Source organism: Heloderma suspectum, chromosome 1 (genome assembly GCF_057233095.1).
Source record: "Heloderma suspectum isolate Gila_16-S chromosome 1, 16-S_ref, whole genome shotgun sequence".
Classification (NCBI taxonomy): Eukaryota; Metazoa; Chordata; class Lepidosauria; order Squamata; family Helodermatidae; genus Heloderma; species Heloderma suspectum.
This window is the reverse complement of record NC_139458.1, coordinates 256411417-256437013: the sequence shown is the minus strand read 5'-3', so window position 1 is coordinate 256437013 and position 25597 is coordinate 256411417. Positions and strand designations below refer to the sequence as shown.

The 25597-nt window shown below is 44.1% G+C and overlaps 1 protein-coding gene across 21 annotated transcripts in view; it reads left to right on the top strand.

The window, feature by feature from the left end:
* PLCB4 (phospholipase C beta 4) overlaps nt 1-25597 on the top strand; it is a 250510-nt gene that overhangs the window by 35429 nt on the left and 189484 nt on the right. For 3 of the 21 annotated variants that reach the window (XM_084825075.1, XM_084825050.1, XM_084825108.1), the window contains exon 3: nt 18083-18117. The exons of the other annotated variants lie outside the window; for them this stretch is intronic. The gene's annotated coding sequence lies outside the window, so the exon portion shown is untranslated. The remainder of the gene's footprint in view (nt 1-18082; nt 18118-25597) is intronic. 21 annotated transcript variants of the gene reach the window in all.

Sequence of the window (25597 nt, the reverse complement as noted above, 5' to 3'; positions counted from 1 at the left end):
TCTAACTTCAGTGCCTCACACTCCAGGCAGATGGATGTGTCTGTAGTTGCCCTTGTCTGTGAGGAGAGGGGAGGTCATGAAGTCAGTGGAGAAATACAAAATCTGGGGGAGGGGCAATTCACAGTTAGGCAATACCTTTATTAGGACTAACCAAAATGCCACCAAAGGTTGTGCAAGCTTTCGAGTTCTCCAGAACTTTCGTCAGGCTAAGGGATATCACAGGCAGGGATGTGGGGGTGGGGGGTGGGGGAAACAGAAAAGTTCAAAAACTAGGCCAGATCTTGTGGCCCTGGGGTCAGTGGAGACACTCCAGACCATGGAAGTTGGGAACCACCTTTTTGATAGATTTGATAAGTAGTACGTTTGTAGTCCGAATAATGCTGTATCTCCAGGTAACTGGCACGTATATAACTCAGTGATTCTTTTTGGTTGCAAGGTTAATAAGCCATGTATTGCTTTGCAGAGAGGTGTTTCTTTGACAGGTTGATGAGCTTTTTGTGGTAAACAGGATTTGCTTTCCTATCATTGCCTGGTAATAAGCCACATTGTATACTTCTGAGTTACTGTTCAGTGAAGTAAGTTTACAGGGCCAGAGAGAGGTCTGAAAAACTGCTGCCAGCTCTCATGCAGGTTTTGCATTAATGGGGGGTTGGAATGCCAAAGCTAACTAATTAAATAAATGGAATGGGAATTGCTTTATCCAGGGCCTATTTTTTCAGGGTGGTTTGATTACAAACCTTGATCTACTTTGTTGTGAGAAGACAAATTTTCAAATCACTGATTCAAATGAAGCTTCCTATTTGTGCCTCACATATTTTCTAAACAAGGATGCATAAATTGCTTGATATAAACAGCAGAGCATACTTTTTTTTACCTAGAGGTAAGGGAACAGGCAGCTTAGGTTTAATTCCTCTTTTGATTTGGAAGGCAAAGCTAATCAGTCTTCATGTCCCCTTCTAGAGAGAAATTCCCTCCCAGTGTTGGGCTCTGTCTCCTCATGAAGAGGAGTAACCACCCTGACAGTCAGGATAATTGTTCCCAAAGACGTGCAGGAGAGGGCACAAATAACCAGTGCAAACTTGTGCTGTGCAGAGTTCTTGAGGCTCCTGCCTTACAACTTAGAGCATTCGCCCCAAATTCTCCCTTGGCAAGGGCTTGCATTCTTTGGAGCAGAGGATCGCTACTGGGAATTCCCATAATGGAAACCCTCACTGAGCTGACTAGAGTAGCCACGTTCTTGGCTGACTCTCCCATGGACTGTATGCAGTACGTGGCCAGAGCTATGGCCCTTGGGTGTTGTCGTCTGCCTCAACCTGTGGCTTGGACTCTGGAATGTGGACATCAGACCTAAGTTTAATGTCTTTACTGCTCTGTTCCTTGGTGGCAAGCCTTTTGGGGGGTCTCTGTAAGGGTGTCCTACTTGTTGAAGGAAAAGACAGAAAGAACACTTCCCTGCAACACCAAAGTCTCACAAGAGTACATCTCATGCCTGTCATTTGGGCAGGTTCTTTCCAGCTTGCAAGGACTCCAGAAGCTCCACATCTTCTGGTAACTGAGAGTCTGCACAAACCCAGCTCCCGTTCCTCCAGACCTCAACAGGGAGATGGAAGCAGGCAGTGGGGAAGACATTGCCCTACTACTGGTCATAGATTGCTGTCATTTGCTTGACACTCCTCCATCTGTTGCAGAGTGCAGAGCTGTTCCTCAGAGGGTGTGTGTGTCTTATTTTTGGCCTAGGGGCCACCAGTTGCTGAAACCTCTTTTTCAGGGAAGGATGGTTACAGAATTTAAATGTTAAAATATATATGAGACATCCAACAGTGTCTGTCCACCGATGGCATGGACATAGTTGATGGAACAGATCCCTTCTCCTCTCTGCTGCCCACTGCATCCCCCCACCCCACCCTGCATCTGCTCTGGAGTATGGGAACCCTGAACGCAGAGCGTATTGATATTTGAATTCAAGGTTATAATTGTCATAACTGTGCTCAGTTTCTGAATGTATATGTGATCTCATATAGCCTTTTTCTCCAACATATAATTGGCGTCTTCCCATAGGAAATTATGGTTATTGGTACAGAAAAAGCAATTCGGTATCCATCACGTTTGGGAAATGAGAGTTACTGCAAAGGTCAGAGTAAAATACACTCTCAATTATGCTAATGAGAGCTGCCACAATGATCCACGGGAAAGCTAAATGGCTCAGAATTCATCTTACTGTTTTCATTTATAATGAGTTCTGAACTACATGCTTTGTTACCGAATTGTGAAAGCATGAACTTTTCCCTCTAAGAATATTAATACAAGTAACATTGCTTTTAAGATAAAACTTAAATGTGCTTTAATGTTGGTGGTTAAGAACTGGCACATTGAATGCCCCATTTAGAAAGTCTCATTCCCATAAATTGTCAGCAAAGCCAACTTGCGGTATAGTTGAGTACCATTGTCCAATAAATATAGAGCAACTAAGGCTGCAGCCTTATGTACATTTACTCCGCAGTAAGTAACATTGAACTAGATGGGACTTAGATCAGTACATAGGGTTGCTCTGCACATGATGTTATGGGGTCTCCTGTCTTAGAGACAGACCTTCTGTTATATACGACCTGAGAATAATCAAGCCCAATCCTCTTGCAGTTGCAGAGTTCCATTAATTGGGGCTTCATTCCAGCCTCCTGGTCCCTCCCTTTTAGCTTTCTGTATGCTGTAGGCTTCAGAGATTAAGGTCAGTAATTGCATTAAGTGCTGGGCTATGGAATTGCTCTGTGGAGCTGAATGCTAAAGACTTAGGAATGTCTGGTCCTAAAACCACTTTTGCAGGCAGTGGAGCCGGTTCACACTTGCTAAATCAGGGGTTCAGGTCCTCTATATGCGGAGAGGCAGAGAGCTATGCGCACCTGTCACCATGAATATGTCGACATGGGTGTCTGTGTGTGCACATCTGTACATGACACCCCATCTCCATGATCATTCCCCCTTGTATGAGTTGCATTAAAAAAGCAGCATGGGTGTAGGGTGGTGCGGTCCCCATGTTCACCATATTATTGACAGGCTCATTGATTTTGGTGAGTAGATGGACTGAACCCTTAGACTGTGGTGTGGTCAGATATTTAGCAAAACATGGGCTTGGTCCACACTGCATGGCAGCTCCCAGGCAGCCTGCAATGGCATGGCGGGACTCAGGCTTGGAAGGCTTGGAGGGCCCTTTTTGAGCTGCTCAGACTAAAGCACAGTGGCTGTGCTTACAGCCCCCATATTTAGAGTTGCCTCTGTAAGCCCACCTGGCTGTTGGCCTATCAGCCAGCCTAGTTCTCACTGGTGTGGTCAACCTGTCTTTTAGCTCTACCACTTCAGACTGCAATGGGGGGGGGGGTTCAGGAAAAGACCAGGTGCGGGTGGGGTGGGGGTTTAACCCCCCGGGAGCGCTGTGGTCCTGATCTGAATTGGGGTCACACATGCTTACACAAGAAACAAAAATGACCAGCCTCAGCTACATACTGTGCAATTGGCATAACATGTAGTTTGGCCCTGAGATCACTGCTGAAGCAACAGCTCCCTTAGAGATCCAAGCTCCAGGGCTCCATTTCTGAAGCAGGAAAATGGACAATCACATAGGGACCCATTGCCACTCATGAAGGGAACCAATTCTGTACTCCAGTATAGGGAGTTGGTGCTGGTGTGTGTGAGTAGATCACAGGGTTGTCAAATATCCCTTAAAGGTTGATTTGTAAGGCTGCAATAGAGGGAGTATCAAAGGATATTCAACTACTGCTGATACTGCGCCATATACTCTTTCATGAATATCCTATTCAAAAGCAGTATTCCCAGAGTGATGTAGGTGAAAGCTTGCTTATAGCTTCTGGCATTGATGTTGAGTCACATGATCAAGGGGAATGATCAGATGATATTAGACACAGAAAGGGGCCCTAGTTGGTAGGTAGACATTAAGGATGCCTCAGTATCTGTTAGCTTGCTCATTTGATTCCCTCCTTTTCCTTTCAGTGGACTCATAGGCTTCATATCCTTTTCGTAAATTAGTGGCAACTTAGTTTTATTGGCAGGGAAAAAGAGAAACAGGTTAGACCTGTGAGCTTTGACTGTGGGGTGTGCTGCAGTAGTAATTTGTGTATTTCTTAAGGCCTCTACAAAACATCGTGTAAAATGTCTGAATGTATTGTATCGGAACAAAGGGCTCAGTGTTTTAAAATCAGATCTGCTGCAAAATGCTTGTCTTGTATATCATGGGTAATAGGTATATTTAATTGTAAACTATATCTATCTATCTATCTATCTATCTATCCATCCATCCATCCATCCATCCATCCATCCCCCCCCCTTTGGATGATATTTGAAGACAAATTATTTGTAAGAACAGATGCATTTTTTTAATGTCCAAGGCTTATTAATCTAATGTGCTCTCTGATACTGTACATCTGGTTTGTTGTTAAACAGGCCATTATGATGTTGTTATGAATGCTAATACCAGGCAGATTTCTTAAATTGAGTTATAATTGCTGTTCATTAATGGAACATTTGCTGTTCCATGCCTTTTTATGTTTCATGCATTTAGTATGCATTGTAACTCTTGAAAAGGAATGAAATTCCAGAAGTTTAATACTATGAATAATAAGATAAACAACTTTATCATGAACATAAACATATGGTTTTTTGTGGTTGCCATTATGCGGTAGATTGTCCACTGTCCATTTTCTTTTTATGGTGTGCGACTCTGGCTAGTCATGCTGGCTTTGTACCTCACGTAAAATTCTGTGAATGATGCAAGGCAATGGCATGATAAAAGTCTCATCTGGAAGCAGCCACAGAGAAAATTAGGTAGTAAGCCCAAACAGGTGGGGATTCATGTGAAGTTTATTCCATACAGTCTTTTGAACGTCACATATTTTTGCCTTGTGTGTTTATGTTCATCCTGAAATTCAAGAAACACATCCCGGCATTAAGGCATATGACCACAATCTTTAATTCAATAGTATTTAAAGACTCATATCCTATAATGCTGTCTGATGATTGCATCCAGCACCTTGCAGAACTTAACATAGAAAGCAGGAGCCTTGCAAAACTGGGAGCTCCACATTACTAAGATGCAGAAAGTGGAAATTCTGCTATGGTAGTATGTAGCAGTAACTCAAATAGGATTGATTCTGTGCTTCTTTTTCCTGGCATGCTTTTCAGTTATGGCTTTTACTTTAATTTTAGTTGTAAGAACATTGGAGCAGGAACCTGTCTTTTTATGGTTCTCTGTAAAGTGCCACACATTTGAATGCTGATATGTTAATAATAATCTTAAGCATTGCATTTGGCTCCATAGTTGGGCAAAAGATCATCTGGTTTGCGGATGTCCTGAACAGCTGTAGGCTCTGGCCTGTTTTTCTCTCTCTCTGATACAAGTGTCATTTGTACATAATCAGCCACGGTTCAGATGTCTGCTGTTGGTTGGTGACTGGTTTTAGACAAATGGTAACAATGTCCCCTTCATGGATCACTGCCTTGTTGTGGTGAAGGGGCTTGCGTAACTCAATGAAGCCATAAGCTATGCCGTGAAGGGCCACCCAAGACGGACAGGTCATGGCAGAGAGTTCTGACAAAATGTGGTCCACTGGAGAAGGAAATGGCAACCCACTCCAATATTCTTGCCAAGAAAACCCCATGGAATGTATCACAAGGCTAAACGAGATGATGCCGGAAGATGAGCCCCTCAGGTCGGAAGGTGTCCAATATGCTACTGGGGAAGAGCAGAGGGTATTTCCAAGTAGCGCCAGAAAGAGTGAAGCGGCTGGGCCAAACCCGAAAGGACACTCAGCTGTGGATGTGTCTGGTGGTGAAAAGAAAATCCGATGCTGTAAAGAACAATATTGTTTGGGAACCTGGAATGTCAGATCAATGAATCAAGGTAAGCTGGAGGTGGTCAAACATGAGATGGCAAGATTGAACATCGACATCTTGGGAATCAGCGAACTAAAATGGACAGGCATGGGCGAATTTAATTCAGGTGACTATCATATCTACTATTGTGGGCAAGAATCCCTTAGAAGAAATGGAGTAGCACTCATAGTCAACAAAAGGGTGGGAAAAGCAGTACTGGGGTACAATCTTAAAAATGATAGAATGATCTCAGTACGAATCCAAGGCAAACCATTCAACATCACAGTAATTCAAGTCTATGCCCCAACCACTGATGCCGAAGAAGCTGAGGTTGATCGGTTCTATGAAGACCTACAACACCTTCTAGAACTAACACCAAAAAAAGATGTCCTCTTCATCATAGGGGATTGGAATGCTAAAGTAGGAAGTCAAGAAATCACCGGGATAACAGGCAGGCATGGCCTTGGTGTACAAAATGAAGCAGGACAAAAGCTAATAGAGTTTTGCCAAGAGAACATGCTGATCATAGCAAACACTCTTTTCCAACAGCACAAGAGGCGACTCTACACATGGACGTCACCAGATGGTCAATATCGAAATCAGATTGATTATGTCCTTTGCAGCCAAAGATGGAGAAGCTCCATACAGTCAGTAAAAACAAGACCTGGAGCTGACTGTGGCTCAGATCATGAGCTGCTTCTTGCAAAATTTCGGCTTAAATTGAAGAACGTCGGGAAAACCACTAAACCGTTCAGGTATGACCTAAATCATATCCCTGATGAATATACAGTGGAGGTGAGGAATAGATTTCAGGGATTAGACCTGATAGACAGAGTGCCTGAGGAACTATGGACGGAGGTCCGTAACATTGTTCAGGAGGCAGCAACGAAATCCATCCCAAAGAAAAAGAAATGCAAGAAAGCAAAGTGGCTGTCTGATGAGGCTTTACAAGTAGCTCACGAAAGAAGGGAAGCGAAAAGCAAGGGAGAAAGGGGAAGATATAGCCAACTGAATGCAGAGTTCCAGAGAATAGCAAGGAGAGACAAGAAGGCCTTCTTAAATGAACAATGCAAAGAAATCGAGGAAAACAACAGAATGGGAAAGACTAGAGATCTCTTCAAGAAAATTGGAGATCTCAAGGGAATGTTTTGTGCCAAGACGGGCATGATAAAGGACAAAGAAGGCAGGGACCTAACAGAAGCAGATGAGATTAAGAAGAGGTGGCAAGAATACACAGAAGAACTATACAGGAAAGATCTGAATGTCCCTGATAGCCATGATAGTGCGGTCACTGAACTTGAGCCGGACATCCTAGAGAGTGAAGTCAAGTGGGTCTTAGGAAGCATTAGTAACAACAAAGCTAGTGGAGATGACAGTATTCCAGCCGAGCTATTTAAAATCCTAAAAGATGATGCTGTTAAAGTGCTGCATTCAATATGCCAACAAATCTGGAACACTCAACAGTGGCCACAAGACTGGAAAAGGTCAGTTTACATTCCAATTCCAAAGAAGGGCAACGCCAAAGAGTGTTCAGACTACCGCACAATTGCGCTCATTTCACATGCCAGCAAGGTGATGCTCAAAATCCTACAAGCTAGGCTTCAGCAGTATGCGAACCGAGAACTACCGGAAGTACAAGCTGGGTTTCGAAGAGGCAGAGGAACTAGAGATCAAATCGCCAACATTCGCTGCATCATGGAGAAAGCAAGAGAATTCCAGAAAAATGTCTATTTCTGCTTCATTGACTACGCTAAAGCCTTTGATTGTGTGGATCACAACAAACTGTGGCAAATTCTGAAAGTGATGGGAGTACCAGACCACCTTACCTGTCTCCTGAGAAACCTGTACAAGGGTCAAGAAGCAACAGTAAGAACCAGACATGGAACAACCGATTGGTTCAAAATTGGGAAAGGAGTACGACAAGGCTGCATATTGTCACCCTGCTTATTTAACTTATATGCAGAGTACATCATGAGAAATGCCGGGTTGGATGAATCAGAGGTCGGAATTAAGATTGCTGGGAGAATTATCAACAACCTCCGATATGCAGACGATACCACCCTAATGGCAGAAAGCGAAGAGGATCTAAAGAGCCTCTTGTTGAGGGTGAAAGAGGAGAGTGCAAAAGCTGGTTTGAAACTCAACATTAAAAAAACTAAGATCATGGCATGTGGCCCCATCACTTCCTGGCATATAGAAGGGGAAGAAATGGAAGCAGTGACAGATTTTACTTTCTTGGGTTCCAAGATCACCGCAGACGGTGACTGTAGCCATGAAATTAAAAGACGCTTGCTCCTTGGGAGGAAAGCTATGGCCAACCTAGACAGCATAGTAAGAAGCAGAGACATCTCCTTGCCGACAAAGGTCCATCTAATCAAAGCTATGGTTTTCCCAGTAGTAATGTATGGCTGTGAGAGCTGGACTATAAGGAAGGCTGAGCGCCGAAGAATTGATGCTTTCGAACTGTGGTGCTGGAGAAGACTCTTACGAGTCCCCTGGACTGCAAGGAGGTCAAATCAGTCCATCCTAAAGGAAATCAACCCTGAGTGCTCATTGGAAGGACAGATACTGAAGCTGAAGCTCCAATATTTTGGCCACCTAATGCGAAGAGAAAACTCCCTGGAAAAGACCCTGATGCTGGGAAAGACTGAAGGCAAAAGGAGAAGGGGACGGCAGAGGATGAGATGGCTAGATAGCATCACGGATGCAATGAATATGAACTTGAGCACGCTCCGGGAGAGAGCGCAGGACAGGAAGGCCTGGCGTGCTATGGTCCATGGGGTCACGAAGAGTCGGACACGACTGAACGACTGAACAACAACAACAATGTGGTCTCTTTTCCATACCTTTCTGGATCCATTATGGGCCTTGGCTAAATAAACAAAGTGCAGAGTACTTGCAAAGGTTTCTGTGCTAATTTTCTATTTTAATTGATAGAATACTTAATTTCAAGAACTCATTATCCCCAGATCATAGTATATTAAACTATACACACCTTTTATCCAGGGATATCAGTTCTATTAACTCAGCTCCAAATCAAATTTAGGCCTTGTCCCTGCTTTTACTCTAATTACCAGGTTTGAGTTTTTCAATAATATCAGATTTATGCAAGGGACCTTTTGTATCAAGACCTGCTTGTACCAGAAGTATATAAAACCTATTTGCTCCATCAGGCCCAAGCTGTGGTACAAATGGGTTTTCAGGTGGACAGAGAGGCGGATCGAAAAAAGCAGGAAGAGGAAACAAGCAGCAGCAGCAGATTAAATGACTGACCGAAAGGTATCGGAAGATTTTGTGGAGCATGCGAGTTTTGTGGGCATCATGACCATGAGTGGGTTCTGTAAATACTTAATAATGAATTAAATTTGTATCCCACTTTAAGGTAGCTCACAATAACAAAATACAGATGAAATGCAAAATTACATTTAAAACATAAAAACATATACATTGAAATCCCAATTAAACACAAACCAATAAAAAAGAAATAAAGCAGCACCCACCAGTTCATACAGATCAGCTGACTCTCGTCCAAACAGAAATGTCTTTGCCTGCTGGCGATAAGACAACGAAGATGGAGTCAGCCTGGCCTCCCCTGGCAGGAAATTCTAGAGCTGGGGAGCAGCCACCAAGAACGCCCTCTTGAGTGTTCCCCCAAGTATGCCTCTGAGGGTAACGGGACAGAGAAGGGCCTCTCCTAAGGACCTTAAAGCCCAGGCCACCTCACAGGGGAGAAAGCAGTCTTTCAAATAGCCTGACCCCAAGTGAAGTAGGACTTTGTAGGTCATAACCAGCACTCTAAATTGTTCTGCATATCAACTTGTATAATAACTTTTCTCACTTGTGTGGGTGTCATGATGAGTAGAATGATCACAGGTTGCTGTCTGAAGTAGATAGAGGAAGGGATGAGCAGATCCCCTCCCTGCAATTATTGTTGTGTGGGTTTGGCCCACCCCGCATTATGCTCCACCTGTCTTCTGGTTTGACTAAGATAATGTCTAAAGTCAGTTTCAGAATTTCTGAACATTCAACTTTTTTTCTGTTTCTCTCTTCTCCCTCCTCCTCCTCCTCCAGGTTACCAATTACCATTGCTTTCAATTACAGTGCAAAAAAGGAACCCTTCTGTGACTGCATGATAGTATCAAGATTCCCCTTTGTGCTATGATTTCACTGATGCACATATGTGCTGGTGTGCATTGGTAAGGGGTAAGAACAATAAAGGTGCAAGCTGGAACTGCACTTGTTCAGTGCACTGAAGAAGGTCTGAAAATAAGAAATGGAAGCATGCTGGATCACTAACTCACTGGTATCACTCCAGATATGAGGGAGTCCTGAAATCTGAAGAGAGATTTGGATGGGGAGAATTTTGTAATGTTTCTGCTTTTACAAGAGGTTGAGCGAGCTCTTGTGAAGCATAAGCACATTTTTGGATATGGTTTCTTCTCTCATTAAATGCTGTAGTACAAGATGTAGAACAAACCTTCCATTAGTAGACGATACCTTCCCTATGCAGAAGAGCACTTTTCACCATACACATCGAGATTAACCTTTGAAAAAGGTATGCTAAAATGACCCGAGTATGTGAAGACTTTGCCAGATCTGATCTGGTTTGAGTAAGGATATGGGCGAATCTGCCTGTTTCCAGACTGTCACTGTTCTGTATGTTTTTACCCCTGGTTTCATTCTACTTTACAATGATCTGCATATAAAGAGAAAACCTCTCAAAAATTCAAAATACATATTTAAATGCATACTTTCAATACATATTTACATGCATATTTTCTCTTAAAATACATATTTAAATGTGTATTTTGATATGTTTGAACTGGTGAGAACTGGAATGCAACATTCCAAGGAGTGCGACATTCACTGGATAGCTAAGATCCAGTTGGCACTTTTGTTTGAGTGGTGCAGATGAGGTCATTTTGTATGGAAATTCACAAAGGTTGAATTCCAGAAGCAACCTTAGCTTTTGGTCCTTCTCCTGCCCTTAAATCTAATATGCTTGATGCGTGAGATCCAAAAGGATGTATTTTAAAGTTATCCTCTTTGCGTCTCCTTTTGATTGTTTTTCCTGTCCTTTCTTCGCATAATGGATTTGGGTTAGTCCAACTGTCTGTGAAACTCCATGGGATCGAGGAGACGTCTTCTATTAAAAACAACAAAGAGTCTTATGGTACTTTATAACACATTTATCATGGCGTAAGCTTTCGTGGACTATATACCATAACAAATGTGTTCGTCTTTGAATGCTCCACAAGGCTCTGTTGGTCTAGTGTGGCTACCCCTCTGGAAATGGTCTTCTATTAAGGCAGTCTCCTTGTGACTGCTGTTTGGGGTAGCCTTTTTCTGCTCTTTATTAATCTCTTGGTTTTAGGTAGGAAGGTTTTATCTACTCTGTTTGTAACAGAGTGTGGTTTATACTCATTATGAGATTTGTATATTAGGGTTCTCATACAGTATTCTTGTTTTTGTGAATGCCTCTTTGATTTTAGCTTGAAGCCACATGCCTTAGCTCTAATGCCTAGTTGCTCCTTTAACGGAAGGGGTTCTGTTCCACTATGCAGATGGTTGTGTGCAGACCCCAGGTCAGGCTACATTTTTTAATTAAGCAGGGTCTGAAGGGCCATGCAATGGCTCTACCCATTGTACAACCCAAGGAGCAAGCAAAGGGCTCTTTAATCCCCTCCCCTCCGGCATAAACAGCAAGAGGGGCTTTGGCAGAGTCCTCCCCTTATTTTCCACCTTGCACATGGCATTCTAAATTGCATGTTTGTGGCTCATATACAGAGCTGAGTTGCATGAGGGGAACATTCGGACAGTGCCTTTGTTGTTCATGGGTTGATGGGATCAGGACAGGGACTCACCAGTTTGGGTTGGCCTTGGATTCCTAGCCAACATTGGTGATATTGCCTGGCTTGGTCCACAGATTTGTCCTCCTTGCCATGTTTGGCTGTTTTATGAACTGAGCACCACTTTCCCCAGGACTTTTTCACCGGCCCTGAATGATAAACAAGATTCTGAGCATGCTCAAGGTTAGTGTTCAGCAGCTAGGTGCCTGTGTATACAGAAGCTTCTTAATGTTAACCCAATACCTTCGCTGAAACTCTCTCATTGTTTGATGTCAGCTATGTGACCAGACTGCCTGATCAAGTTTTGTGTGCTTTTTCTGTATTTGGGTCAATTTTTTGATCCAGTGTTCTGGATGCGGCAGACCAGCCATATAAATCTAAAGCCATTTCTGGTGTGTGTGACTGGTTTGTATGTGTGGTGGATTTCCAAGGGGCTTTCTGTGTAATGGCTGGTCCTATATGGTGTGTGCAGGACAGGTAAAACCAAAATACAATGCTGAGGGGATAGTACTATACTGCGTTTTCATGGGGCATGGAATGTGCGCATGTGCTAACATTGTGACCCAGGAGAGGACTCTCAGAAATGACTTTTTTCTGAACTATGAATTCCCCTGAGGGGAGCTCATCCATAACTAGCCAATGTCTGTGCATACCACTGGTACTTCCCCTGCCTAATGTGGTGCTGAGCTTCCAAGGCACATGGAAAGCGGTGAGGCACCTTGCTGCTTTACAAATGCTCCTGAGTATCATGGTGACGTCACATAGAGCTGCCCGCCCGCCTGAGCCTGGAGAATTTTTATTTTATTTATTTATTAATTAAATTTCTTAATCTGGCCGGTCACCTGGCCACTCTGGGCGATGTACATCAATACAACAGTTTTAAAACAATAAAACTGTACATTAAAACGTCATATTTCTAAAAATACCCTAACCCACCCCAAATGCCTGCCTGAACAACCACGTTTTTAATGTGTGGTGGAAGCTCATTGAAGAGGGGGCATGGCGGAGTTCCCGAGGGAGGGAGTTCCACAGGGTGGGGGCCACCACAGAGAAGGCCCTCTCCCTCACCCTCACCAGCCTAGCTGTCCTGGCTGATGGGACAGAGAGAAGGCCATCCAAGGCTGCTCTTGTTGAGCGGCCTGTCTGGTGTTTCTGGAGGTGCTCCTTGAGGTAGGCTGGGATGGAACCATATAGGGTTTTAAAGGTCAAAACCAACACCTTGAATTTGGCCTGGAAAGCAACTGGTAACTAGTGCAACTCCTTCAGCACTGGTGTGATGTGATCACGCCGGCGGCTGCCTTTAATCAGGCGAGCCGCCATGTTCTGTACCAGGAGAAGGCATGGAAGGCTCTCCGAGACCTCACACTGAGCTTCTCATCCAGATTAAAAGATGTGCCCACCACTGGTGAGCTGGCAGGTCTGTTTTTGTAGCCTTGAACCAAGGGCTATTCATGTGGCCAGATGGGAAGCACCTGGGGGCTGGGTTGCATCTCTGTGACACAAAATGTAGAACAAGGTACATAGTTTGCTAATATGGGGAGCTGATCTTGTCTGGCAGACCCATGACCAGTACTGTGATTTCTAATTGTAAGAGCCATTTATGGGTTCATGGAACTTCAGTCTTGAGAATTTTAGGTTGTGGAATTCTTTCCCATGGGAGTGGCTCCCTCATTACTGGCATTTTGCAAAGGCTGCAATCATGCACCCACTTACATAGGAGTTAGCCCCTTTGTACTCTAATGGGACTTCTGACTTGACATGTATAGTATTGCGCTTAAGACCTTTCTGTTACGTTGTGCATTTAATGGAGTCCTCCTGCCCCCCGCTGCCCCGTCCATGTTATGCCTCCGCTGCCTCTGTTTTCATTTCATTTTATCACGATTATTGAATGTCTTTCCTAAGTTGTTTCAGCTTATGTTGTGAGCTGGTTCGAGGCTCTTTGGACCAAAATGGAAAAATATATTAAAGAACGCTAGGCACATTTCTTTGATAGATAAATCTGCTGTGTAGATAGAAAGCAGTGCTAGCATATTATACGTAATAGCCAGAAACTAAAAATGTACATGTTTGTCACATTCCATTGTGTTCCATTCTAGCATCATGGAGGGAGCAATCCTACCGGGATAGGCGGCTGCCTCCGAACTTGGAGGCAATCACCTATCCAATGCAGGGCAAGAGAAGCATGGAAGGGATCGTCCCCTCCGTGCTTCAGCTGCTCTGCATTTGTGGCTAGATGACTGATTTCAGCTGTCTAGCCGCCGGAAGGCGGAGTGGGGAAGTGGCTGCTGCACGACACATTGGATGTGTCGTACTGGCATTTCCGCCTTCCCCGCCCTGGAATGCCCCGTTTCTGCCACTCCACGCTCCTCTTCCAGGCTCAGAGCATGGGGCTGTTCTGAGCTGCCTGCAAGGCAGCGCAGGAGGGGGGGAAGGTTGGTTCTCCGGGAATCGATCTCAGAGCGTGGGCTCCAAGGTTGGTTCCTGGAATCCAACGTATCCTATGGCCGTCTAGCCACTGACTAGCGGCCATAGGATTGCTCCCTTAAAGATGCAACATGGGCCGTGACTATGCAGAATAGGGACAGGCTGCGCTGTTGATGGCTGCTGTGCCATCCGATATGACAAAGCAAATGGCTGTGACTGACACCACAGTTGGGGAGGGGCAAAATCTGCGCCCCATGCATCAAAACAACTGGGGTCACCATGGGCAGTGGCAGGCTTGGCCCCATCTCAATAGCATCCCTGCATGCACATCTTTACTTCCTCCATTGACTTCTATGGGGGAAGAGTCAAGTGCTATGCGCTGGGGACACTGTTGTAGTGGGGGTAAAACTGCTCTTGCCCCTTCTGGGGTGTTGTTGGTGGAGGCCTCACATAGAAATATGTTGCAGTCATCCCCCTTGCAATAAACTTGACATCTCCCTGACCATCTTTCCAGTCCACCCATGGTGATAATAGGCATGTTGTAACTCTCTGATTTTAAAGGAAGTGTTTCCACTCCAGTCTATTAGTATAATCGAGACTGAAGCATTTTCATTGAGGAAAAGCTCAGAGTGGCATTTGTTTCTATTTAGCAATCCTCGAGTATGGGAACTTTAATCGGAACAGCTTGGCTTGTTTCCTAATGTGGTTACATGCGTTTCAATAAATATTCTTTAAAATAAAACTAACACTCTCCAACGTGCCAGGGATCCTTCTGTCCATTCTTTCCCCCAAAGAGCCTTCAAAGTACCAAATTACGGAGGTAATGAGCTTTGGTACTAATAAGAAATTCAAGCCATAATTGAAGTATAGATTGAATTGGTTTCTGGGAATGGTAGCAGCTGCACTGATAATTGCTCTCTCCTGTGAGAAATATCCTGGAGTGTGAGTGTTTCTTCTCTCCTTTTACAGTCTTGTAGAGGCCGAAGAAGCTGAGGTTGATCGGTTCTGTGAAGACCTACAACACCTTCTAGAACTAACACCAAAAAAAAATGTCCTTTTCATCATAGGGGATTGGAATGCTAAAGTAGGAAGTCAAGAAATCACCAGGATAACAGGCAAGCATGGCAATGGTGTACAAAATGAAGCAGGACAAAGGCTAATAGAGTTTTGCCAAGAGAACACGCTGATCATAGCAAACACTCTTTTCCAGCAGCACAAGAGGCGACTCTACACATGGACGTCACCAGATGGTCAATATTGAAATCAGATTGATTATGTCCTTTGCAGCCAAAGATGGAAAAGCTCTATACAGTCAGTAAAAACAAGACCTGGAGCTGACTGTGGCTCAGATCACGAGCTGCTTCTTGCAAAATTTTGGCTGAAATTGAAGAACGTAGGGAAAACCACTAAACCATTCAGGTATGACCTAAATCATATCCCTTATGAATATACAGTGGAGGTGAGGAATAGATTTCAGGGATTAGACCTGATAGACAGAATGCCTGAGGAACTATGGACGGAGGCCCGTAACATTGTTCAGGAGGCAGCAACTCAATCCATCCCAAAGAAAAAGAAATGCAAGAAAGCAAAGTGGCTGTCTGATGAGGCTTTACAAGTAGCTGAGGAAAGAAGGGAAGCAAAAAGCAAGGGAGAAAGGGGAAGATATATCCAACTGAATGCAGAGTTCCAGAGAACAGCAAGGAGAGACAAGAAGGCCTTCTTAAATGAACAATGCAAAGAAACTGAGGAAAACAATAGAATGGGAAAAACTAGAGATCTTTTCAAGAAAATCGGAGATCTCAAGGGAACATTTTGTGCAAAGACGGGCATGATAAAGGACAAAGAAGGCAGGGACCTAACAGATGCAGATGAGATTAAGAAGAGGTGGCAAGAGTACACAGAAGAACTATACAGCAAAGATCTGAATGTCCCTGATAGCCATGATAGTGCGGTCACTGAACTTGAGCCGGACATCCTAGAGAATGAAGTCAAGTGGGCCTTAGGAAGCATTATTAACAACAAAGCTAGCAGAGATGACAGTATTCCAGCTGAGCTATTTAAAATCCTAAAAGATGATGCTGTTAAAGTGCTGCACTCAATATGCCAACAAATTTGGAACACTCAACAGTGGCCACAAGACTGGAAAAGCTCAGTTTACATTCCAATTCCAAAGAAGGGCAACGCCAAAGAGTGTTCAAACTACCGTACAATTGCGCTCATTTCACATGCCAGCAAGGTGATGCTCAAAATCCTACAAGCTAGGCTTCAGCAGTATGTGAACGGAGAACTACCGGAAGTACAAGCTGGGTTCCGAAGAAGCAGAGGAACTAAAGATCAAATCGCCAACATTCACTGCATCATGGAGAAAGCAAGAGAATTCCAGAAAAATGTCTATTTCTGCTTCATTGACTATGCTAAAGCCTTTGATCATGTGGATCACAACAAACTGTGGCAAATTCTTAAAGAGATGGGAGTACCAGGCCACCTTACCTGTCTCCTGAGAAACCTGTATGAGGGCGAAGAAGCAACAGTAAGAACCGGACATGGAACAACCGATTGGTTCAAAATTGGGAAAGGAGTACGACAAGGCTGCATATTGTCGCCTTGCTTATTTAACTTATATGCAGAGTACATCATGAGAAACGCCGGGTTGGATGAATCACAGGTCGGAATTAAGATTGCCGGGAGAATTATCAACAACCTCCGATATGCAGACGATACCACCCTAATGGCAGAAAGCGAAGAGGATCTAAAGAGCCTTTTGTTGAGGGTGAAAGTGGAGAGCGCAAAAGCTGGTTTGAAACTCAACATTAAAAAAACTAAGATCATGGCATCTGGCCCCATCACTTCCTGGCAGACAGAAGGGGAAGAAATGGCAGCAGTGACAGATTTTACTTTCTTGGGCTCCAAGATCACCGCAGACGGTGACTGTAGCCATGAAATTCAAAGACGCTTGCTCCTTGGGAGGAAAGCTATGGCAAACCTAGACAGCATAGTAAGAAGCACAGACATCACCTTGCCGACAAAGGTCCACATAATCAAAGCTATGGTTTTCCCAGTAGTAATGTATGGCTGTGAGAGCTGGACTATAAGGAAGGCTGAGTGCTGAAGAATCGATGCTTTCGAACTGTGGTGCTGGAGAAGACTCTTGTGAGTCCCCTGGATTGCAAGGAGGTCAAATCAGTCCATCCTAAAGGAAGTCAACCCTGACTGCTCATTGGAAGGACAGATACTGAAGCTGAAGCTCAAATATTTTGGCCACCAAATGCGAAGAGAAAACTCCCTGGAAAAGACCCTGATGCTGGGAAAGATTGAAGGCAAAAGGAGAAGGGGATGGCAGAGGATGAGATGGCTAGATTGAATCACTGATGCAATGAATATGAACTTGAGCACACTCCAGGAGAGAGCAGAGGACAGGAAGGCCTGGCGTGCTATGGTCCATGGGTTTACCAAGAGTCAGACATGACTTAACGACTGAACAACAACAGAGGGTTTTCTCCTAGCAAAAAAACCCCTGGGTCCAGGGATTAGGGGAGACTCAATCCGTGTAGCAGGCCATCGTGTTGTCCAGTTACAGTAGTGTAAGATTTTCTAGTGTAGAGATTGTATTCAGCACTGAGCAGAAATTGAGGGATGAATTTTACGAGGGAGCATCAACCTCCAGGTTGCTTTGGCAGTGGGAAGGAGTTCCCTTGCCTCCCAAGAAGCTACAGACAGTGACTGTGAATAGGCCTAGAACAAATGTGTCAAAGACTGCCCTTTTGTGAACATTTCTGTGCAACTTTTGTAGTGAAAACTGAACCTCATGTTAAATTTAGTGCAGCATTAATTGTGCTGTGGTGGTGGCTTCGAGACACAAGGGAGTAAGAGAAGCTTTATCCTACTTCTCTTGGATGTTTTTCTGATGTGTTTTATTTTTTTGCCTGTAGCCTGAAAAGGTGTGGACATGGGACATTCTGTTAAGGTAGGCTCTGTTTTCCCATTCCTAACTGTCAAGATTCCCCTTATGACCTGGACCCCCTGAGCAACTCCTTACGGATTTCTCGCCTCCTTATGAATCCCACTTTCCTTCTTTTCCCTTTCCAATAACATGGGGTTTAGGCTGTGGGCATGGGGCGATTGACACTGTAGGCACAGGGTTTAACCACAACAGTTTACTGGTAAATTAAAGCAAGTAAATCACAACTACAGGTATTTACACAATAGAGCTGAGTGATACAAAAGGCATTAAGAGAAAATAAAACTTGCAAAACACAAGTTCCTTTACTCTAGCTGTACTTGGAGTTCTCCAGGCTGCTTCTTCCTGCTCTCTCTTCAGGCTCTGGTCTCCCTGACTCTGCTGTTACTGGCTCTCTCACTCTCTTTATATACTGTCCTTCCTCAAAACTGAAAGTATCGTTTCAAACCTGAAGAAATGAAACTTAACTGGGGATATACATGGAACTGAAACTTAACCAGGGAAATGAAACTACTCCTCTCAGTAATAGTCCCTCCCAATAAAACACCTCCAGGCCTCTAGGCCTGACCTTTTTCCTTTCCTTGCCTCTGTAGGCCTCAAACCTTCACACTAACACTTCACACATTGGAGAAACAGCGAGTGTTTTACTGTCTGTACAAATATCTGTCTTGTCTTTTGGCTCTTGCACTGCCCTGTCAATAGAAACTACTTCAGGCTGCAGTGCTAAGTATGCTTACTTAGAAGTAAGCCCCACTGAACAGAATAGCACTTATGCCTGAGTATACACGCATAGGATGGCACAGTAAGGCTCACTAAGGGTGCAGTCCTATGACTTCTGCCCTCAATGCTCATAAGCCACTAACTCAGAGGCTTACAAGCATCCAAGCACAGAGTGGGAGGAGTGGCAGAGGCAGTTGTCACCTCTGCTGCTTCTCCTGCACTGCACTTTTGTTAGATGAGCTTTTTTGCCCATCTAACTGGGGCGTTCTGGAGGGGGAAGGAAGGAGGCTGGAGAGGTCTCAGGATAAGCTCATATCCCAGCCTCTCCAGTCCCCTTCCTGCTGCCCACCAGAACGCCCCCTTTACTCCCTGTCCCAGTTCCTGACCTCAGAGAGGCAGCTGGCACAGTTCTTTCCACACCAGCTGTGAGGGGCAGGGGGCGAAGTGTCCATTCCCAGATCTGAGGTTGGAGAGTTGTCTCTGACCTCAGAGCTAGGAATCCGAAGCATCTCCCCCCCCCCCGATGCTATCTAGGGGACATAGGATTGCTCCCTAAGCTATTTAGGCTGCAAACCTTTACCCATTAACCTGGGAGCTGGGCTGTTGCTAGCTATGTAAAAGATTTGGAGCACATAGGTGACAAATTTGCACATCCTGATTTATATCTATAGATGCAAATTTGGAAATCATTACTAGAATTTACATTTCACAGAGGGTAAGCCAATTAATTTCCTATCCCAATCATCCAGAATTGAGCCAGTGTGGTGTAGTGGTGAGAGTGTTCGAGTGGGAGTCGGGAGATCCGGATTCTAGTCTCTACTCGGCCATGGAAGCTCACTGGGTGACTTTAGGCCAGTCACAGACACTCAGTCCAACCTACCTCACAGGGTTGTTGTTGTGAGGATAAAATGGAGAGGAGGAGGATTATGTATGCTGCCTTGGGCTCCTTAGGAGGAAAAAAGGTGGGATATAAATGTAATAAATAAATAATAAAATCTTCGATTAATTTGCATCCCACCTCAGTTCAACTGAATCTGTTCTTCAATTAGTTTTATGCATTACTCCAATTACATTCCGACCAAGATGTTCCAGATCCTGCTCCAAAATGATTTTCTCTTAATTACCCCCAGTCATTAATCATCACACTATCCTCCCCACCCTAAATTAAATTACATTAAATTAAAACTAAATAGGGTTCAGGGCATTACAGTTCCCTTTGGGTGGTAGGGGGCTGGACGATTATTAAAATGACAGGAGGTTGCTGGTTCGTTCTTTCTTTCGTTGGTTCTTTCTTTCTTTCTTTCTTTTTACTACCTTAAACCAAAGGGAAGCTGGTAGCTGAGCTCAGATGCCCTCAGGAAAGAGAAAAACAGCATTTCCATTTCCTTTCCTTTTCAAGGGACATTGTAGGGAAATAGAAATGGCTGTCCATAGGTAAATTAATTGAAATAGGGAGCCAATTCCTCCACCCCCACCCCATACAACACCCGTTGGAAGGGACGTGGAAATGGCACTGTTTCCCTTTCCAGGAGCATTTGCAGTTCCAATTGGCAAGGCACTAGCAATGAGACAGCAGCTCAGCTGAGCTGCTGGCTTGCCTTTGCTTAAGATGAAAGGAAACAAAAGCCCTTCTCTTGCTACCCCACACACAACTGATGGGCGACACTCATGCTTGGTTCCCCCACAGCTACTGCATGATTCTAGCCTTGGTCCAAAGGATGCAGGTCACGCCCGCCCCTAGGCTACTCCTTACCAATGCCAATGTCTGGGAGTAAGCCCCACTGAACCCAGTGGGAGATATCTCCCAGTATATATTTATACGATTGCCTGCTAAGCTCCTTGTCAAAGGACTGATTAAAAAGGAGTCTTGGATATTTTAGCCAAGTAGACAGATAGTTCATATTAGATACCAAATGACAGGGCTCATGAACCCTTAATTAGTTGTGTAGAAGTGGGGATTTCAGCAGCTGCAGCTTGTCATGGAAGCTGCACCTGCTGAAAGTCCTCCTTCTACACAATTATTAAAGGTGCAGGAGCACGGCCCCCTTTTGAATCTGGCCACCCTTGTTCATATCCGTAGTGATTGGGTCTATGGAGAGCATAGAGGACTTGGTTGTGGCCACTTGGGTGAAACTAGTGGGGGGGGGGCTTGGGTGAAATTCTTCTGCTTTGTATGTGGAGTAGGGAAAGTGGGGCAGGGAAGAAAGAATGGGAAATTGTATTTTCGTCTTTATCCTGAAGTACTTTGAATGTGAGTGTGCCAGGCCAAGTGTACAACGCAAGTTCCTTTCAGAAACATGCCCGTCAGTGTTACGTAATCTGTTCTTGAAAGAAAATGTCAGGATTGTCTGTATGAAGAGGCGGAACCACCTTTACAGACACATAACAGTAGGGCTTTTCTGCCTCCTTCTGCCTTCTCCTCCTGGTACTTCAATTACCAGGTGTGTACTGTATGTAGGCAAGTAATTTTTGAAATTAATTTGACACTCTCATGACCTGTATGAATGAATCGGAAAATTTAGACCAACTGTTTTGAAGGTGAATGCAGCCTACACGATTCTAGGACGCTTATGTATTGTAGCTTGAATGTCACCTTTTCTGTGAACGATCTCCAGGAAAACTCCCATTTTAATTTTACATATATCTAAGAAAGAACTCGGTAGGGGTTTTGAATGCCAGCCTTTATATAAGAATTCATTTAGGGCTCTTTTTTTGTGATCCAGCAGGTTCTTATCACCTGCTGTAGTCCTTTGTATATGTACTGGTATATGTGTGTTAACAGAACTAAGTTCCCAGTTGTAATTATACAACACATTACTTGCTGCATTTTGAATGTAGAAACTACATATCTGCTGGTTTGGAGCTGTAATTGAAGTCTCATATTGGTGTTTTATTAACAAAAGGATGTGCTGGTAGTATGAGATCATACTATCTTGATTATTTCAGACATTTAATGTTGAGAATCTCAGAAGCAACTTTTGAACTTTATAGGTATTTCTTTTTAATCCATGCTTGCTATTGCATTCATATTGGCACAGTTAGGGATGCGCATTGCTGGCAGCCTGTTTCTCTTTCCGCTCGATGGAGTTCCGCAGTATGCTTGTCTTGGTTTGTATTTGTGGGCTGAGCCGGTGGTTTTTCCTGAAGTCCAGGAACGTTTTGTTTGTTTGTTTGTTTATTTTGTGGTGAGCTGTGATTTGCGCAAACAGAAATTTGTGCAAACGGTGGCCAAATTTGCATAATTTGTGTAAATCGTGGCTGAAATTTGCATAATCTGCACAAATTGTGCACATTTGTGCAGAATTCAGCTGCAATTTGCATAACTTAAAAATACAGAAAATTTGTGAACTGGCTCGACTCAATGCAGATCGAGTTGGGCTTTGCAGTGGAAAACGGACTGAAGTCCAGGGGGCTGAACCAAGTGAAGCTTGTTGAGCTTCACTCCCCAAATGGATTTCTCTGACGTCCCTAGACACAATCCGCTTACACTGCAGAGGCAGCATGAGGGATTGCAGTGGAACTCTGTGCCCCTTTCCTCTGTGTGCCTATGCACACCCAGCAGAAGTTACTTGTGGTGAGTGCAGAAGTAACAAACAAGGCACAGAGATGGAGGGAGGGCTGAAAGGGGCTGTGGGAGATAACGCACATAACTCCAGTCCACCCCAGTGTGCATGCAGGTGGGGGAAGGTGGTAAAACCTGACTCTGTTCACCCTTATGGGGATGCCCTGTGGGTGATGGACTTGCAGTGCAAGTGAATTGTATACATTGGGTCTTGGACCAGAAAGGCTTCAGATACATACCATGTAAAATAGCCACTGATCAGGTGCCCAAGAAACAACGTTTGTGTGGTGGCCAAGCTTGACAGGACCTGTCTGTGGATTTAAATATAACAGAAAAGCATGGGTTTCCACTATGAGAATTAATGCAATGAGCCTTCGATTCATGCGTAAGGATGGGTGAGAATTTTCTTTCCTTTTTAAAAAAGAAAAAATTACCAAAATTCACAAATTTCTTCATAGTCGGGACGGAAAGAACTTGAGATTTAGAGGAGACACTGAAACAGACAGATTTGTCCACCCAGGGCTTTGAGAGGTTAACTCTTAAAAGTCCGAGTTGAATCCCTGTGTATTCAATCATGTTAGTGCTGAACACCTATTTTTTTCTGACAGGCTCTTCCTCCTTAGCAGCTATATGACAGGCAGGTACAACATGATCTGCTGTGTGCAGGTGGGTGAGAATTGGTTTCGGTTAAGTTTTGATCAGAAAATTGCAAATTTCTTCATAGTTGGGACAGAAAGGAAATTTAAGAATTTAAATATAGGAAAAAATCAAAACTGACACGTTTGTCCATCCCTACAATTGGGCGCTCCCCCTGCTTTCCTCTTCTTTCACACTTGGGAGGTTTCTGTTTTAAACTAGCTACTGCTTCCTGTGACATCTGAACTCAGGGAACTGTTGTGTGTTGTTCTCGGACTACTCTGAAATGCCTTGCTATCTTAGTAAACAGTGTTTATTCTACATCACATCCTACTTGAATTGAGATTTATTTGTGATAGCAGAAGATGCTGAACCAAAGAAATGATCATTAGCGGAATCGTTGTCTTTTGATTTCAATCTTCACTTATTCCCCTGGCTCACACCTGTCATTCCAAAAATGAACTGGTACTTTACCTTGCTCTTAAACCTTCTGTGAGACAGTCAAGAGCAGAGAAGTAAACACCGCATTTCTAGATGACCGTTTCAGAGCAGCGCTTTTGTGCTTCATGAAACTCTGCTTAATATGATACACTGCTTTTGTAAAAGTGATTAGAAACTTGGAAATTTAATAGTATGAGAAAGTGTAAGTTACGCTGGAGGGAAACATATGTGGGCCTTTGTTATAAAGAAAGTCAGAGAGGCGGAGGGAGCAGAGGCGGAGGGGTAAACTCTTAGAGAACAAGGCAGATCACACAGAGGCAGGCACGGCTTCAGCCATGTGATACACCCAGAGGCAAATTTGCAACTCGGTCAACTCGGGAGGCCTTTCAGCTCAGTAACACTGGAGTATTTTCCAAAGCTGTGTCTGCAAACTCCTGGACAAGCCTTTTTTATCTGCATATGGTGAAAAAGGAACCATTTCCAAAAGAAGGAGAGGCTGGGAAAAGGTAAAATAATACAGCATCATTTCACAACCAGTAAATTCATTTTTTTTCCCAAACAGCCTTTCCAATCATTGGAAAGATTTTTATATTAGTGTTATTAATGCAATAGGTCTCTCTGTCAGGAAAATTAGGTGTGAGTGTAGGGAAAGAGCAGAAATACATTTCACGTTTGAGCGAGGCATGGTGATTTCCTTTTGCTTTTAGCCAAGTGAAGCTTGTCTTTAGTTCATTTTATGAAAGATTTTGGGACTGGACCATTTCGATGGGAGGCAGGGATCCCATTGAGAGTCTTTTTAACACCAACATGGGCACAGATAGAAATGGGAGTAAGCCTCTGTAATTATCACACTGAGGATCATTATCAGAGCTCCCCCTCCCCGTGCCGCCACTGCACTAGAACACATTGCTGGAGGTTCTTCTTTGTCTGTTGTATGGGGAAACTGGTGGCCCTGCATATGCTGTTGGACTACAACTCCCATCAGCCCCAGTCAGTGGGCAGGGATGATGGGAGTTGTAGTCCAATGACATCTGGAGGGGCGCAAGCTCCCCACCCCGCTTTATTCAATAGCGTGTCCTGCAGCACTGCATCCTGACCGCAACTCCTGCTTCACCTTTTTAAACATTTAAAATTTAATAGAATCATTAATCTCACAACAGATATGCTTGTACTTATTATAGACTAGGTATGCCTCCAACACCTTCAGCAATTCTGTGTGTCTGCATAGGCTGTAATGGACAGTAGGGGGAGAAAGGGAAGGGGAACTGGGAATTGGCAACCAAGTAAGAATCCATTTAGCTGCAACCTCAGTCTTGCTGCATCATTTATAAATGAAAGGGAGAGGTGGAGAGGTGTTCTTTTGGTTAAAGATATCTGAGGAAAAAATGGACATTTCCAGCTGCAGCATGTAAAATGGTAGGCTCACAGCAGGAATAGGTAACCTGGTGCCCTCCAGATGTTTTGGCCTAGAGCTCCCATAATCTTCGACCATGGGCTTTGATGGCTGGGGAGTATGGGTGTTGTAGTCTAAAACATCTAGAGGGTGCCAGGTTGCCTACCTCAGGCTTACTGCGCGGTGTCTTGGTATGCCTATGCCTTGGCAACGCATGCATGTGCATTTGAGCAGAGTGGCATCTGCTCCCACTCAGAGCTTTACTTTCTAGTGATCCAGGGAAGTAGGTTGAAAAACAGGACCTCTAGTGCATGTGTGCACACTACGGTATTTTAAAAGGGCATTTCCAAAAGACGAAGTAGTGAAAGTGATTTACTTGGAACCCTATGCAGGCATTAGCCCATCACACGAAGGGGTAAAGTTTGGAAGGAGAGTGGGCTCACATCTACTGGCCCTGGCCCAGATGTCACATGCTCCACTGTTGTTACCTGTCTCCACGCTTCTGACATCTACATCTTCAGCAAAGGTCTGAAGGGGGAGTCGGTTGTGCTCTCGTAAACTCCTCTGTGCAACCTTTAACTAGTGAATTAGTGAAATTGCCATTCTTATTTGGTCTATATTGGAGAGGCTTAACTGTGGATACCAGGAAATGGATAGCTCCGCTGGGCTTGGCTGAAATGCACAATGCTATTTTTTAACAGTGAATTAGTTTTGAAGTTGGTTAGGGGATAGCT